The sequence below is a fragment of the Platalea leucorodia genome, assembly GCF_965183815.1.
Source record: "Platalea leucorodia genome assembly, chromosome: 1".
Lineage (NCBI taxonomy): Eukaryota > Metazoa > Chordata > Aves > Pelecaniformes > Threskiornithidae > Platalea > Platalea leucorodia.
In genome coordinates this window covers 168,831,634-168,843,289 of record NC_138823.1, presented here as the reverse complement: position 1 = coordinate 168,843,289, position 11,656 = coordinate 168,831,634, and the positions used below count along the sequence as shown (strand labels likewise).

General features: G+C 59.5%; 1 long non-coding RNA gene across 3 annotated transcripts; it reads right to left on the bottom strand.

The window, feature by feature from the left end:
* Positions 1 to 4,887: 4,887 nt before the first annotated feature.
* LOC309599069 lies at positions 4,888 to 11,617 on the bottom strand. 3 transcript variants are annotated; one of them, XR_014230175.1, is made up of 4 exons: positions 11,395 to 11,617; positions 10,382 to 10,639; positions 7,477 to 8,047; positions 4,888 to 6,663 (listed from the first exon to the last, which is right to left on the bottom strand). It is a non-coding gene; the product is annotated as an uncharacterized lncRNA (long non-coding RNA). The 3 variants fall into 3 exon arrangements; XR_014230174.1 differs by having other exon boundaries at positions 4,888 to 8,047; XR_014230176.1 differs by having other exon boundaries at positions 4,888 to 7,719.
* Positions 11,618 to 11,656: the final 39 nt, after the last annotated feature.

Below are 11,656 nucleotides of genomic sequence, written 5' to 3'. Positions count from 1 at the left end.
ACGCTCACAGAAAGTTTCTTGGTTATTTATGAAGCCATTTTCCGGAGAGGAGGTTGGGCTGACCTGCACGGTCCCAGCCATGGGACGCTCCCTGCCCAGCAGCCCTGGCCGCTCACCCCCTGTGCAGGCATCTGCAGGCCACCACAAGACGACGTCTCGAAGGTGCCCGCTCGCACGAAGCGAGCGGGAAACCGCCACCACCGCGGGGCAGCTCCGCGGCTGCTTCCCCTTCGGGCCTCCAGCATCCCCCAGCGCCGGGGGTCCCGTGCGTCCCCACCGCCTCCCACGCCCGGCGGGTCCCAGGCGGGACGCGGGGCGCAGGGACGGGACGAGGCACGGGCGGCCGCGGGGAGGGAGCATCCCCCGGCCCAAGCCTGCGCGGGGATCGAGGGGACCCCGCCACCGGCAGCCCCTGCGGAGCGGGACCGCCCCGCCGCCCTGGGCCGTGGTGCAGCCAGGGCAGCTACGGCACCGGTTCCCACAGTGCTGCCGGCACTGGGAAATCAGAGCCCAAAGTTACTGCAAAGCCAAAGTGAGATCAGGGAGAGAGGAGCCCACATTAATTGCAGGCAAACAGATGGAGCTGGTACTTATCACAGATAAGGAAGAAAAAAAATCATGAGAGAACTTAAATGTACCGAGAGGCCGCATCGCATGACTTCAGAACAGGGGAAGTGGGGGAGGAAGGCGAGAGCTCGCGGGGGAGAGAAGCCCAGGGCTTTCTGGAATAAAAATGCACTCAAGGTGGGTCGGATGGACGCCTTCTGTGGACAGCGGCCCCGGGGAAATGGAAACCATTTTTTAGGGTGAATTCCATGCTCAGAACCCCAACTTTCTCAGCTCAGAGGCGCTCTCCATCTGCAGCACTTCCATCTGATGCTGCCGTTTGCAAGTGCCTCAAACTGTCGCCACTGCCAAGAAGAGCGATGCCTCCTCCTCCTCCCGCCGCTCCCACCCCCAGACCAGCCGCTCCGGCGCCTCGGCGGCCACGGACCAAACCAGCTGGGAGCTGCCCCGGCAGAAGGAAAGGGTCGGCGTCAGCTTGGCCAGCACCGGACCCGGCTCGCCGCATGGCTGCTCCCCGAGCGGGGAGGGAGCCAGCCCGCCTGCCCCCTGCGCCGTGGGGCCGCGGCCTCGGGCCCTCCATGGACACCAGCCCTCCATGGACACCAGCCGGTGCCACGGCCCGCACAGCAGGCACGGCAGAGCCCTTTTCCAGCCCCGAGGGGCAGCAGCCCGTGCCGGCAGGCAGGAGGGAGTGGGCAAGGGGATGGGGCGCTGCGGGGCCCTGCCAGGGGTCCAGGCCAGAGCAAAAGGAGACAGGGCTGGGGAGGAGCCGCTGGCAGCAGACCCCCAAGGTCCGCCCGGGACGCAGGGCTGGAGAGCAGCACCCCCACAACAGAGCTGAGGGCTAAGGCCCAGGGCTGAGCTTAAACGGGTGTCCTGGCCCCGTGGGCAGAGGGTCCCCAGTGGGCTCCTCAGGGCTTTAAGGCTTCTCGGCGCACCTGGGTGCTCAATCACACTGGCTATTCAAAACCGGTGCTTCCTTTCTGTGGGGATGTCTCCGTCCGGGAGAGCCGGCTCGCACGGGGCACAGCTGGGAGATGCCACTCGGCTTTCCAGGAGCCAGAGCAGGAGCGGGAAACCTCGTCCCCTCCCCGCGGCCACAGCCCTGGGCAGGCTCAGGCTGCCCTCTCCTCCTCGCCCACCCTGTAGGGTTTGCGGCTCCTTTTCCCAGAGCCATCAGGACTTTGCTGTGGCTGCTGCTACAAAGCAGGCAGTTAGCGGCAGTAGCTTGGTGGGGAGGGAGGTGCTGAATAAGGAGATGTCACCTCCACGTCACAGTAACTGTCCTCTTTGGCTGGGGATCAGGCCGAGAGCTTTTCCCCAGAATAGCTGCAGCTCTTTAATGACTCTGGAGCTAAGAGGTAACCGCACATATTAATCCCATCCGCGTCTCTGCGAAGCATGGCTGTCAGGCAGCAGGCAAGTTGCAAATCCAGAATACATAGTTTGGTGTACGAAGCTGTTTCACACCGAGACCCGCATAGCACCTTACGGGTGAGACACAGCATTTCCCCTTGCTGTGCTAATGATTTATTTAAGCGCAGGAGATGGCTGCTGGCCCGGCAAGGCCACAGTAGAATTTGCAGAGTGCTGAGGACAAGCCCTGACCTGGTGGGAAGCCGAGGCTGGAGGGGCGCGGGGCGAAGGAGCCCCCCGAGCCTGGTGAGGGGGTGCCTGGTGCCGACGCCGCGCTCCCGCCGCGCTCCCCGCGCGGGGCTGTGCCGGGAGCGGCTCGCTGCGCCCGGACGGTGTGGCCGCGGGTGAGCAGATGCAGGCTTGGCTCCTGTTTTAGAGAAGTGGTGAACCACGGTTTGCTTTCCCCTTGTTGTCTGCGGCTCTTACCATGACCCACCTCTAAGCAATCGGCCATTTCAGGACGCCCGCGGGTAGCCGGTGGCCAGCTGGCAGGCATCCTGCTCCTGCAGTCATCTGCTCGCAAACCGAGCTGTGCAACACCCCGGTGTTTTCTCCTTGGCTGAGGTGCGGGTGGTGGGACAGGTCCTGCCTCCGCAGGGAGGGCCATGGGGATGCCCCGCGGCGCACAGCCGGTCGTGGGGCAGAGTGGCCCAGTCCCACCGGTGCCCCAGAGCTGGACCCTCTCCCGTGGGGTCAGGATCCCTCTGTGACCCCTCTCTGGTTGGAGACCACTGGTCCGCGGAAGACGAACCGTGCAAGCACATGCGCGGTTGTTAAAAAGAAGATAAGCGTGGCCGTGAGGCAAATTAAACCCTTTCCAGCAGGGTGGAGGTGCCGCCCCGGGGCGCGGGGCCAGCGAGCCCCAGCGAGGACGCAGGGACGGCCGCTGAGGAGGGAGGGAGCTGGCACAGCCCAGCAGCAGGGTGGGGGACGCGGGCAGAAGCACTGAGGCGCTCTCTGGAAAGGTGAAATTGTGAGTAAAGGAGGAAACAGAGCGGATCACAAACCCTGGCAGATTAAATGCATAAACGCAACAAGGCAGCGAGACCGCTCCGAGGAACAACTACCAAAGAGATTAGAGCCAACGATAAATCTTTCTTCAGACGCATCGGGAGCAGGACACCTTCCAAACGCCTGCGGGGCCAACGGATGCCTGGGCACGAAAGGTAAACCCAGAGGACAGGGCTGCTGCAGAGGAGCTAAATCTGGTTTTTGCATTGGTATTCACTGGGAAGAAATCGGAGGGGGTTACCCTGCAGGGGCGCAGCAAAGGATCTGTTTGGAAAGGCAGCGGCTGCAGAGGACAGCAGAGGAGCAGAGCTGATGGGGCGGCACTGACCCGTGCCGCAGGGGCCCCAGGATGCGCAGCCCGGGTTACTGAGATCCTCTGCTTGCGGCTGCCTCGATACCTGGTGGATGCCCGGGCGGTGGAGGGTCCCAAGAGTGATGCCGTCCGTAAAGGGCTCGAGGCAGCTCTTGGAAAATCCAGGCCCGTAAGTCCCGCAGCTGCAAGGAGCAAACGAGAAGCTGTGATGAGTAAAGCTACTGCAAGCTGCACAGATGCAACCCACTCGGAGATGATGGGGACGGCTGTCGTGCAGAGAAGCCCTGACCTTGCAGAGAGCCCCGAAGAGATAACAGAGAGATTACACTCGGGTAAGACAACCGAAGAGTGAAGGCTGTTTTGATTCCCAAAGGGCGTTAAGGAAAGCAGGCAGCCGTGGGACAAGCGGGACGGCCACGGGGCAGGCAGCTGGTGTCCTAGAAGACTGGATGCGTAACGCAGGCGTGGACGTCGGCTCTTGCTGTGGAGATCACCAGTGCAGCCCACGCAGGCCTGGGCTCTTCGCCACGTTCCCCAGCGCTGGGAGAGGGCAGAGCCGCAGCAAGGGGCCGCGGCACCTTTGGGCGCCGGCCGCCTGGGGCACGGCGGGTCGCTGCGCCCTCTGCGCTGCCGTCCGCTCCTGCGGACCCCAGAGGCCACCCTGCTCCCGTGGGCAGGCCCGCTACCGAGGGGAAAGGGGCAGGCTTCTGTCTCTGGCCTCCCCCAAACGCGTGGCACCCAGGGCCGCAGCGGGTGCCAGGACCTGCCACCTGCCCGCCCGGCGATGCCCTGCAGCCGCTCTCCCCCCATCCATCCGTCAGCCTCCGCACTGGGAGCAGGGGCAGTGCGGTGGGCAGGCTGGGCCCAGAGCGAGCAGAAAGCGGAGAGGGAGGCCCCTGCTCACGCACGACGCCGCGCCGCGAGGCGAGGGGCCAGTGCCGCAGGTGCCTGGCCCACGGAGCCGCAACGTCTTGCCCCGGCGCTGTGCTGGAGACGCTGCCGGGCTCTGCGCCGTCGCCCTGCCTCACCCCAACCTGGCCAGAGACACAAGCAAGGCAAGGACGAGAAGCCTTGGCCCGTTTTCCCTTTCCATCGCACCTCTTCAGACAAATGGCGCAAACAGGCTGCGGGGGCCGGCCGGCGCAGGCGAGCTCCGGCCCGGCGCAGGGCGCAGGGGCCGATCCCCGAGGGGCACGGGGAGCCCTGGGCAGGGGAGGGGGTGAGCTCGCCTCCGTATCTCGCTGGAGCAGCAGCACTCTGCAGCTGGGCATCACTGTGTATTAACAATATTTTAGAAGAATATTGAAAAATCAGAGAGATTCTGAAAAGACCCACGCAGAACGATTTGAGGGCTAGAGCGAGTGCCTTACAGCAGAAGATTTAAAGAGCACAATCTGTTCAGCTTATCCAAAAGAAGATTGAGGGGTGACTTGATTACACTGTAGAAGTACTTTCATAGGGAAATATTAAATGGCTCTTTAATCGAGCCAGGAAAGATATAAAAAGACTCAATCTCTGGAAGCTGAAGCCAGACAAATCCACATTGAAAATTAGACACAAAATTTTATCGGTGAGGGTGATTAACCACTGGATAAAATGCATTAAATTTGAACAGTCATAACCACTCAAATGATTTTGTTCAGACACAGCTTATTTTCTACATCCTGGAAGTTATAAATCCTGTTTCTGCTTCCTACGAAGTCTATGTATTTTTTAAGTCTGCTGCTTCTTTTGCATCCTCGCGTCCAGCACTCTTGCATCGCTGGGATCTTCCATTTTTGCAGCAGGCTCTTCTCCAGTCCTGGACTTGCTTTGCCTTACTGCAGCGGGCCTCTCCCCAAAGCTGCATCCTTTACCTGTGCCTTATCACGGGTGCTAAAATCCTTCCTTTTACTTTCCCTGATGCGTGCACCAAGCTTAAGGGATTGCTTCCCACCTTCCAGGTCCCAGAGACTCTTCCGAGCACCGTGTACCGGGGCTTGACTCGCTCTGCATCGCCCTCCCTCTCCGTACGTCCACTTTTCCAGCAGCTCTGGCTCGACGCTCGTTGCCGCGTCCTGGGCGGCCCCTACGCACAGCCAGCGCCACCAAGTCTTGCCAGCTCTCTGCCTAAAAACCCGCTTCTAAAAGCTGTGCCATAAAATCGCTAAGTAAAGGGCTTAACTTTTTAAAGTATTAAGTGGAACTACCAAGACCACGAGATTTTTTAATCAGTATTTGCTATTCTCTTTCTCTCTTCAGACCACGTTTACGCTTTGTGTTGTGTTGCATGCCCGGCCTCCGATTCTAGAACTCACCTGGGTGGGGGCCCACCCTCACCAGCTGGTTGCAGGACAGGAACCACACGTGGCATTTGAACGTTATTACACAGGAGGAAAAGATCCCCCTTGGTTTTCTGCTGCTGGTGTCCCGTAGCCAGGGAGCGAGAAAATCCCAGTTCCCTGTCCTATAGAACCCACAGGTGTCGGGTTCGTAAAGGCCTGAGCGTCACCAGCCACGGCAGTGGTCCAGAGCCTGGTCACCAAGCCCACCGCGGGGAGGGGAGGTCGCCAGCAGGGTGCCCTCCCACCAGGAAAGCGACTCTTGCTCAGCTGCCGCAGCCCCCAGCCCAGGGCGCGGAGCCCAGCACCCCACGGCCTCGGTGGGGCTGGCGGCCGGGGTGCAGAGCCCGGGAAGGAGGCAGCCTCTGGCTGGAGCTGGCTTTGCTTCCCCAGCCTCCGGAGAGCCAGCCGGGAGGGGGGGGGCGGCAGGACGGCTCTGCCAGCCCCGTGCTGGCGGGGAGGCGAGACGGACTCCTCAGGAACCCGCTGCTCTCGCCAGGAGCTCACCAAAACGGCCCTGCTCTGCTTCGGTGAATCGGCATCTCCCCAAGACGGTCTGCCAGAAACGCCCGTGAGCTCTGGCACCCAGGGCTCCTGTGTCCCAGAGAAGAACCTGTGGCCATCACCCTCTGCTAACCGCAGGCTATTTAAATAATTCACTAGCAGCTAATAATAAATTTTGATTCTTCACTGTGTTTTTTCTTGTCTTTCTCTGCTGCCCTCAAAGCTTTGCCTTTTCTTTAGTGATTTATTCAGCGCAGAATAACGTCGGTCCTACGTCTCCCTGGCGCAAACGTGCGTCCCCACCCTTGTCCTCCCTTGTGTCTGTACTAACTGCTCTCTGCCCCTTTTCTGTCACTGGAGCCATGACACCAGTTGTCGACTGTGGTCACCAGTGACTGTGGACAGACTGGCTCTGTGGCCACTGGAGGTCCAGGGCCACTTGATGACCGCAGTGACCATGACCGGGCATGTCTGCAGCACTGCTTCGTCCGAGTGCCAGTTGCTGTGCAGAGGCTGGTGTGAGCGGCAGCTCTGAAAAAAATCAGGGAATGTTTTTTATAATTCAGTAATTTTTATAATTTCATAACCCTGGCCATCCTCCCTCTCTGACCATCGCCGTGCCCGGCTTTCTCCCTCCCTCTGGGCCAGTCTCTGGCCAGCACCAAGCTCCGCTCTGCAGCCACCCGGCCCCAGCCTTGCCCCTTGTTTCTCCCGAGTCGCCACGGGACCGCAGACCCATGCTTTGCCCAGCGCTTTCTGCATCGGCCTCAGCGACCCAGGGACGGGGCAGCTCTTCCCCGCCAGCTTCTCGCCTCAGCACCCTGCACCACGCTCATGGCTCAGTGCTGCGGGAGAGCAGTGCCCCGTCACCCCCGTGGCACCGCGGGGCAGGGGGTCCTCCCTGCCCACCCGCCAGCCCGCGTGCCCCGGGCAGATTGAGCAGCACGACCTGCTCCCCAGCAGCCTCTGCACCCGTGGGTGCTGCCCACCCCTGCCGCTGGGACCCCCGGTTCGGCCGGTGGCTGCCCATCTCCTCCGGCCCCTCAGCAGGCGGTGCTGGGGACCCTCCTCGGCCCTTCCCCGCGAGGGACAGTGCTGCGCCACAGGGCTGCGGGGTGCAGGGTGGCTTCTTGCGGTCTCGTCACAGGCCCCTCGCTCGTGACGGGGCCGGGGCGTTTCATGGCCTGGTTCTCTGCAGTTCTGTGTAAACGCAGAGCTCATCCTCGCCTAGAGATGCTGCAGCTCAGCATCCCCAACTCCCCACGCCTCCACCCTCGAGCTCTTTTTTCTGGCCCAACTGCCTTCCCCACAACACGTCTCCACGTCTTTGACTGGGGCTGACACCTCTCGCTGTTGGTGGGAGCTTCTGAAGAGCAGTTTCATCTGCAGAGGCGTTCATCTCTCCCGTGTCTCCACTCCCACACGCGCTGAGCTTCACTGAAGGTGCTGACGATGCTAAGCCGAAGGGACTCCTTGGTCCCACTGGGATGGCAGCGCCACGGGCGAGGGAGCGCCTGCCCGGTGCCCCCGCTGCCTCGCTGCTCCGGGGAGGGGAGAGAGGAGTCAGCACCCAGCACAGACCTGGAGCTGGAAAAGATGCAGACAACGATCAGGGATGCTCCAGTGTGAAATGACTGAATCTGCAACTTTCCACTCTGCGGCGTAGATGCCGAGGCAAGTTACGTCAGGGGACTGCGTCTCTCCTCTGCTGGAGAGCCGTCCTCCCCGTGGGCTTCCAGGAACGACGGGCAAGCCAGAACGCCAGCAGCAGCCTATTTTTAAATTCTGCTGTGCATGCGAGAGCTCTGCTCTGGCAGCCCCACTTTTCAGCTCTCTCGGTGCTATTTGCAGGTCATTAAAGACTTTGCTCCCTGTGATTGCAGGACGAGTTCTGCTCTCGAGTTCTGCAAGACAGCTGTACACAGAAAATAAATTTTAAGTTTGCAATGCCTCCTGCTAATGCTAATATTACAGTTACACTGCCTAGAGCCTTAAGCTCTCTTCTCACACCTCTCATCAATCTGCATTGCTGCAGATAAGCTGAAAACAGCGATGAAGAACGCAGATCAGGATTGCAGAGGCAGCTGAGAGAATCGCCACAAGCCCCACACCCCGATTCTGGGACTCCTGGTTGCTGGCCTGAACCGGGATTTCAACCGGGGCTGGAGCCAGGAGGCCCGGCTCACCCTCAGCCCTCCCGACCTGGAGGCAGTTTGGACACAGGAGCCCCGAAGGGAAAATAATCAATTCCTGGAGCCACCCAGCTCCCTGGAATCCCCGCCACGCTCAGATCCACCTCAGCAGGAAGGATGCTGCGGCTTGCGTGCTGCTGCCGTTAGCAGATTCCTCCTGATTTTATTATAGGAAATGCCTCGTGCCATCAAAGTGATGGAGCCTTGGAGGCGATGCCCTGGGGAAAGGGGATACTGTCATCCAAAGATCTCCCTTGCAGTTTCACTCCTTTATGGGCTTTTTCCTTCCACAAGTCTCCCACCCGCTATCTTATTTTGATGGCACAAGCCTTTTCACTTAAAAACACAGAAATTTTGATCAAAAGATTTTTGACCACATTCACAATTATCTGAATGCTTTTCAGGAACACAGAAAAGCTGAATCTCCAGCATTAAGGTTTAATACCAGATACTAATCAGCCAAAAGAGATTTTAGGATAAATTATTTGAAATGTCTTTGAATATCAAAACCACATTGGAGACAAAAACTACTCCACACTATTTTTTTCACCTATCTTTCAAGCTTTCCTTCTTCACGAAGCCTGCAGGTAGGTTTAAATGCATCTGGGGAATCGCAGTCCCCCAAAGGACCACTGGAACTCAATCAGTTTTAGCCTGCAGCTTCTCCCACTCCCCAGTTATCTCTGTGCTGCATAATCCGCTTACACCCTGCCAGAGACCTCGTCTTCACGAGAGCATGGCTCTTCCAGTGGCAGGCTCTGCCTGTGGGATTTGCTGCCCTTCGCTGATTGCCCACCTTTTTTTAGAATCACAGAATCATTTAGACCCATAAAATTGTTTAGTTTGGAAAAGACCTTTGAGATCCTCGAGTCCAACCGCTAACCCAGCGCTGCCAAGGCCACCACTAACCCATGTCCCCAAGCACCACATCTCCCCGGCTTTTCAATCCCCCCAGGGATGGGGACTCAGCCCCTGCCCGGGGCAGCCTGGGCCAGGCCCTGACAGCCCTTTGGGGAAGAAGTTTTTCCCAATACCCAACCCAACCCTGCCCTGGCGCAGCTTGAGGCCGTTCCCTCTCGTCCCATCGCTTGTTCCTGGGGAGCAGAGACCGACCCCCCCGGCTCCAGCCTCCTTTCAGGCCGTTGCAGAGAGCGATGAGGGCTCCCCTCAGCCTCCTCTTCTCCAGGCTGAGCCCCCCCCAGCTCCCCCAGCCGCTCCTCACAAGACCTGTGCTCTAGGCTCTTCACTACTTTTCTATATATAAAGCAAAGAACAGGATATTGATTAAAAGATAAAAATATTTTTGCTCTTAAGCGAAACCAACAACTTCAAGCTCCTTCAGCTGTGCAAGAAATTTCATCTGGAGGGTTTCAAAGAATCATCACAGAAGGGTTTGGGTTGGAAGGGACCTTTCAAGGCCACCCAGTCCAACCCCCCTGCAATAAGCAGGGACATCTTCAACCGGATCAGGCTGCTCAGAGCCCCGTCCAACCTGACCTTGAATGTTTCCAGGGACGGGGCATCTACCACCTCTCTGGGCAACCTGGGCCAGTGTTTCACCACCCTCATCGTAAAAAATTTCTTCCTTATATCTAGAATGAATCTGCCCTCAATTAGTTCAAAACCATTATCCCTTGTCCTATTGCAGCAGGCCCTTCTAAATAGACTAGCCCCATCTTTCTTGTAGGCCCCCTTTAAGCACTGAAAGGCTGCAATAAGGTCTCCCCGCAGCCTTCTCTTCTCCAGGCTGAACACCCACAGCTCTCTCAGCCTGTCCTCAGAACAGAGCTGTTCCAGCCTCTGACCATTTCTGTGGCCCTCCCCTGGACCTGCTAACAGGTTTCCAAAGACATCCCATAAATTGGCAGAGGAGGGGCTGGAGAGCAGCCCTGCAGAAAGGGATCGGGGGTGCTGGTTGGCAGCAGGCTCAACAGGAGCCAGCAGTGTGCCCTGGCACCAAGGGGGCAAACCGCGTCCTGGGGGACATCGAACACAGCATGGCCAGCCAGCCAAGAGAGGGGATTGTCCTGCTGTATTCAGCGTTGCTGCAGCCTCACCTGGAGTACTGTGCGCAGTGCTGGGCCCCACCGTTTGGGAAGGACGTGAAGGTCCTCAAATGCATCCAGAGGAGGGCAATCAGCTGGTGACAGGGCTGGAAGGCATGGCCTCTGAAGAGCAGCTGAGGGCTCGGGGCTTCTCTCGTTTGGAGAGAAGGAGGCTGAGGGGCGACCTCATTGCTCTCTGCAGCTTCCTGAGGAGGGGATGTGGAGTGGGAGGTGCTGAGCTCTTCTCCCTGGGATCCAGGGACAGGATGCCTGGGAATGATTGAAAGTTGTGTCAGGGCAGGTTTAGGCTGGACACGAGGAAGCATTTCTTTACCAAGAGGGTGGTCAGACCCTGGAAGAGGCTTCCTGGGGACAGGGTAAATGCCCCAAGCCTGTCAGTGTTTGAGAGGCATTTGGACAATGCCCTTAATAACACGCTCTAACTTGGTCAGCCCTGAGGTGGTCAAGCAATTGGACTGGATGATCCTTGTAGGTCCCTTCACAGAATCACAGAATCGTTTAGGTCAGAAAAGCCCTTTAAGATCATTGAATCCAACCATTAACCCAGCGCTGCCAAGGCCACCACTAACCCATGTCTCCAAGCACCACATCTCCCCGGCTTTTCAATCCCCCCAGGGATGGGGACTCAGCCCCTGCCCGGGGCAGCCTGGGCCAGGGCCTGGCAGCCCTTTGGGGAAGGGATTGTTCCTAACACCCACCCCAACCCTGCCCTGGCGCAGCTTGAGGCCGTTCCCTCTCGTCCCATCGCTTGTTCCTGGGGAGCAGAGACCGACCCCCCCGGCTCCAGCCTCCTTTCAGGCCGTTGCAGAGAGCGAGGAGGGCTCCCCTCAGCCTCCTCTTCTCCAGGCTGAGCCCCCCCAGCTCCCCCAGCCGCCCCTCCCCAGCCTTGTGCTCCAGCCCCTGCCCCAGCCTCGCTGCCCTGCTCTGGCCACGCTCCAGCCCCTCCGTGTCCTTCTTGGGGTGCGGGGCCCAGCGCTGAGCACAGTTTGGAGGTGCGGCCTCACCTTCCAAACGACACGGTCTGGTCTGGTCTGGTCTGGTCTGGTCTATCGTTGCCCCGGCAGCCATCCTCTCCCTCAGGCCCCGCCGAGCACCACGCATCGATGCCAACACCCGAACGCCTCCCTTCCTCCCTCTGAACCCCGGCCCAGCTGCCGCAATCCTTGTAGCCCCTTCCCCAGGCCGGGCCCAGCAGGGCCGAGCACTGCTCCGACCGGTAATGGCGGACGCGGGAGGGGCCCTGGCCCAGGGCGCAGGCCCGGCCCG